Consider the following 5,962-nt stretch of genomic DNA (forward strand, 5'->3'; position numbering starts at 1 on the left):
CTCTCCACATTCTGAATCCAGAGGCAGAAGGACATTGTCACAGGCATCCACAGAGGGTTGTGAATCTTTGGAGCTCTCTGCATCAGAGGATTGTAGATTCTCCATGGTCGAGTATATTCCTAGCTGCAATTGACAAATTTTCAATCTCTGAGAGAATAAAAGGATATGGGGAGCGGGTGGGAAAGTCGAGTTGAGGAAAAAGATCAGCCATGATCATACTGAATGGAGGAGTAGGCTCGAGGGGCTGTAAGCTTCATTATTGCTCCTATTTCTTGTGTTCTTATGAAGAATGCAATATAGACTATCAAGGCTCCCAAAATTCTGATTTCCTGTTAATTTAATGCAACTTCACCCTGCAAAGGAGTCTCCTCATGGAACAGGCAGAAGACAGACAGCAGTATGTGGCAAAAGATGGTGCCTGGCTATTAGACAAAAAAACCTGTCTGCACAAAGAATCATTCATAAAGCAGTTGTGATAGATGAGACATTTGATTCAGCACCAGAGGCATCCAAGGCACAAAAATAATCTGCAAATGTGTCCAGTACCCTTGCCAAACAATGCAGTACTTTCGTTGACCCTAGTCATACATCAAAACACATAATTACAAGTGTTTCTCCATAGCTATATCAACCTGTCCATAACCAAAAGAATGTCAGGATACCGTCAAAATCACGCATTTCAATTTTGACAAACCACAGTGTATGATTTGGATGTGATTAATGCAATTGCCCTCAGCGCCTTCTCTTAGTGAAGATGTGGAGTGTGTGTCTTCTATGTCCGAGTTGGGGGAGGCATGTGGATGGCTGTTAGGCATCAGTGTTGCCATTATTGGATGGATATGTTCCACTACTTCCTTATGCTGAACCAGTAGACATCTCTGCCTCATTGATGTGGTGACTACCTGGGCAAGGACACTCTAATATAGCTGTTGTTATTTGAGCAGAGTTGGGGGATAACTGTATCTCTATCAGATAATTAAAGGGGCATTTTTTCAGAGTTGCAAAGAAAACAGGGAGGAGTGGGACTAATCAGATATCTCTTTCGAAGAGCCAGCACAATAGGCCGAGTGGCATCCTTCTCTGCTGCATGATCCTCTGACTCTAAAAGGAGGTGGCCGCATCCGAAGGGCCAGCAGTGTGGCTCATGCTGGTTTCTACCATTCCGTAACTGCCGAGCGATCCTCACTGGGATTGGAAATCTGTGTGGGAGCTGACTGCTGGGTGGTGAATCTATTCCAGAGAAGGCAAACTGCTCAAGGTTGGAGCCCAACATCTTTAGAGCCCCCTTCTAGTATTGATTAAGGATGAAGGAGGCTCCAATGTAGGAGTACTGGAGTGGCCATGTTCTCCATACTGATCTGCAGTCATGCACTGAGGTGTGTTGTGGTCTCCTTCACAATTGGCTCCAAATTAAACAGAAAGTTCCATGCACTATCAAAGCACTAAATGAACTGTTGATATTAAGCTACTGACAGACCCTGCAGAAGTTTGATTCCCTTCAGCCAGCAGCTGCTGGAGGGACTTTGAGCTAATCCTGTGGCCAGAAGTTTGATCTAGCCTCAGTTGCTCTGTCTCACTCATGCTGTGTTTCACCAAGTGCTTTTTGAGTGATTGCATGAAAAAGTAAGAAACAAAGATCAAAGGATGAAAACTGCCTTGGCCTGGCTTCCAATGCCACTCACCTTGTTGCCTCTATCCTCACAGTGAAGGAGCCAAGGACCTTTCATTTGGTAACATCTCTCCAGTCTGTATGTCCTTCTGTTGCCTGCTTATATGTGATTTTTCCAGGACGCAGATGCTGATAAGAGGAACCTGAGGGAAGATTTTGCACCACCCAAGTATTCAGACATTCCATGAGTTTACAAATATACAGCTTTGGCAGTCGGCTTAGTGTTTGTTAGGCAGATTACCAGTGATGCAGCTCTCCTTCCATGGGCATAACCATCTTTATCCCAAGCTGATAAGGTGGTTAGTCCTATACAGTGAGAGGGTTTTATAGACATCCACATCCCATACCATGAGTAGGGCCAACCACACCCACCAGGTGAGAGTATAATTTCGATTGTCAACAATCCATGAATCAAAGACAGCACTGACTGGACTGGGGCAGCTTTTCCAAACATTGCCCTTTCTGACTCAAAGGTATGTGAGGCACCACTAATCTAAAAGTGCATGGATAGTGAGTAGTGGGTAAAACATGAGCATGTTTGTATTTTAGCAAAGTGTGTGAGCAGTTGCCAGACTGCTGTGTATTCTCCCTTTAATGTTATTAATGTGCGACATTAGCCATCATTATAAAACATAAGGTGATATCACCACCAGGTGCCCTGTTTCTAAAAGCAAAATCTTCTTACAATTGACTTTTTTTATTGTACCTAACATCCCTCTGTATTTCGTCCATGTTGGTGAAATGTCGCAGTTAGACTTTGCAGACAGAGTGAGGCTTTAGGGGCTTTTCAATGTGAAGAACATAATGGTGCAGTATCAGTTTTCTGCCAGCTGATGTCGCACTCATGCCTTCTAAATGGCACACAGCACAGTACATTCAAATCTAGACCAACAGGAGGTTCACTGAAAGATGGTTCGGGAACGAACATTCAAGTGTTCCCAATAGCAGTGCTGGTAGATCCAACCAAGTGATTAGGGCGTTGACTTTCCTTCCTTTGCTATTTTGGTGCTCTGTTTAATGTACTTCCATGAAAATCCTGTGTGCTCCAGTTGAACAGAAATAAAATAGATTCCGCACAGGAATTTGCCATGAAAGTGTTAACCACTAGGTTGAATATAATGCTTTGAGGATTCTGACCCTCTGATGTCCTGTGGTTGTGCTAAGCAGTTACATAAAGACGCTCCATAACCTGATTTTGTACCTGCATTCAGGGTGGGAGGTGGGGGGTGAAATGGGGAGAACCTCCCAAGGGTAGTTTTTGCTTACAACCTATTCATCAAGTTGGGTTGAAAACATTCAGATTTAATGCTCCTGGGGATGTTTTGATGCATCTTATTTTGATAAGAGCTTAACAAAGAAAGTGCCAATCACTGTTTATAAAATAAAATTTTGTGAACTGTAGCCTGCAAAAGTTAGTAACAGTCAAAAAATCCAACTATTCCTCCATCACAATAAACTGAAACATGAAAAATATCCTTAGGTCCCGACTGCACTGCAGGAGGCCATTCCTCATTACTGCATTATCTGGGAATGAGAACATCATTGCAGAAATGTGATGGATGACACACATACATAATAAAAAAGGAAAGGACTGAACTGAAAAACATCAGCCAAAGGTAGAATGCATTATTAGTTTTAGTTCCAGTGCTGACTTGCATTTTGAAATAAATGTAAATGTAACATCAAGCTCTTAGGATCTCTCAGTGGGAATTGTGAACTCCGGAGCAAATGATCACCAATGCTTAGAGAGCCCCTTGCTGGAAGAAATATCAGAGCACATTTCACCTCTTAAAAACAAAAAAACTGCGGATGCTGGAAATCCAAAACAAAAACAGAATTACCTTGAAAAACTCAGCAGGTCTGGCAGCATCGGCGGAGAAGAAAAGAGTTGACGTTTCGAGTCCTCATGACCCTTCGACAGAACTTGAGTTCGAGTCCAAGAAAGAGTTGAAATATAAGCTGGTTTAAGGTGTGTGTGTGTGTGTGTGTGTGTGTGTGGGGGGGGGGGGGGGGGGGGGGGGGGGGGTGGGGGGGGGGTGCGGAGAGAGAGAGAGAAGTGGAGGGGGGGTGTGGTTGTAGGGACAAACAAGCAGTGATAGAAGCAGATCATCAAAAGATGTCAACAACAATAGAACAAAAGAACACATAGGTGTTAAAGTCGGTGATATTATCTAAACGAATGTGCTAATTAAGAATGGATGGTAGGGCACTCAAGGTATAGCTCTAGTGGGGGTGGGGAGAGCATAAAAGATTTTAAGATATTTAAAAATAATGGAAATAGGTGGGAAAAGAAAAATCTATATAATTTATTGGAAAAAAAAGCAAGGGGGAAACAGAAAGGGGGTGGGGATAGGGGAGGGAGCTCACGACCTAAAGTTGTTGAATTCAATATTCAGCCCGGAAGGCTGTAAAGTGCCTAGTCGGAAGATGAGGTGTTGTTTCTCCAGTTTGCGTTGGGCTTCACTGGAACAATGCAGCAAGCCAAGGACAGACATGTGGGCAAGAAAGCAGGGTGGAGTGTTAAAATGGCAAGCGATAGGGAGGTTTGGGTCATTCTTGCGGACAGACCGCAGGTGTTCTGCAAAGCTGTCGCCCAGTTTACGTTTGGTCTCTCCAATGTAGAGGAGACCACATTGGGAGCAATGAATGCAGTAGACTAAGTTGGGGGAAATGCAAGTGAAATGCTGCTTCACTTGAAAGGAGCGTTTGGGCCCTTGGACGGTGAGGAGAGAGGAAGTGAAGGGGCAGGTGTTGCATCTTTTGCGTGGGCATGGGGTGGTGCCATAGGGGGTTGAGGAGTAGGGGGTGATGGAGGAGTGGACCAGGGTGTCCCGGAGGGAGCGATCCCTACGGAATGCCGATAGGGGGGGGTGAAGGGAAGATGTGTTTGGTGGTGGCATCATGCTGGAGTTGGCGGAAATGGCGGAGGATGATCCTTTGAATGCGGAGGCTGGTGGGGTGATAAGTGAGGACAAGGGGGACCCTATCATGTTTCTGGGAGGGAGGAGAATGCGTGAGGGCGGATGCGCGTGAGATGGGCCGGACACGGTTGAGGGCCCTGTCAACGACCGTGGGTGGAAAACCTCGATTAAGGAAGAAGGAGGACATGTCAGAGGAACTGTTTTTGAAGGTGGCATCATCGGAACAGATGCGACGGAGGCGAAGGAACTGAGAGAATGGGATGGAGTCCTTACAGGAAGCGGGGTGTGAGGAGCTGTAGTCGAGGTAGCTGTGGGAGTCGGTGGGTTTGTAATGGATATTGGTGGACAGTCTATCACCAGAGATTGAGACAGAGATGTCAAGGAAGGGAAGGGAAGTGTCAGAGATGGTCCACGTGAAAATGATGGAGGGTTGGAGATTCGAAGCAAAATTAATAAATCTTTCCAAGTCCTGACGAGAGCATGAAGCAGCACCGAAGTAATCATCGATGTACCGGAGAAAGAGTTGTGGAAGGGGGCCGGAGTAGGACTGGAACAAGGAATGTTCCACACCCCATAAAGAGACAGGCATAGCTGGGGCCCATGCGGGTACCCATAGCCACACCTTTTATTTGGAGGAAGTGAGAGGAGTTGAAGGAGAAATTGTTCAGCGTGAGAACAAGTTCAGCCAGATGGAGGAGAGTAGTGGTGGATGGGGATTGTTCGGGCCTCTGTTCGAGGAAGAAGCTAAGGGCCCTCAGACCATCCTGGTGGGGGATGGAGGTGTAGAGGGATTGGACGTCCATGGTGAAGAGGAAGCGGTTGGGGCCAGGTAACTGGAAATTGTTGATGTGACGCAAAGTGTCAGAGGAATCATGGATGTAGGTGGGAAGGGACTGGACAAGGGGAGAGAGAAGGGAGTCAAGATAACGAGAAATGAGTTCTGTGGGGCAGGAGCAAGCTGAGACGATCGGTCTACCGGGGCAGTTCTGTTTGTGGATTTTGGGTAGGAGATAGAAGCGGGCCATCCGAGGTTGGCCGACTATCAGGTTGGAAGCTGTGGGAGGAAGATCCCCAGAGGAGATGTGGTCAGTGACAGTCCTGGAAACAATGGCTTGATGTTCAGTGGTGGGGTCATGGTCCAGGGAGAGTTAGGAGGAAGTGTCTGCGAGTTGACGCTCAGCCTCCGCGAGGCAGAGGTCAGTGCGCCAGACAACAACAGCACCGCCCTTGTCAGCGGGTTTGATGACAATGTCAGGGTTGGACCTGAGAGAATGGAGTGCAGTAAGTTCAGAGAGAGACAGGTTAGAATGGGTGAGAGGAGCAGAGAAATTGAGACGACTAATGTCGCGCCGACAGTTCTCAATGAAAAGGT

Source organism: Carcharodon carcharias, chromosome 5 (assembly GCF_017639515.1).
Source record: "Carcharodon carcharias isolate sCarCar2 chromosome 5, sCarCar2.pri, whole genome shotgun sequence".
In the NCBI taxonomy this organism is placed as follows: Eukaryota; Metazoa; Chordata; class Chondrichthyes; order Lamniformes; family Lamnidae; genus Carcharodon; species Carcharodon carcharias.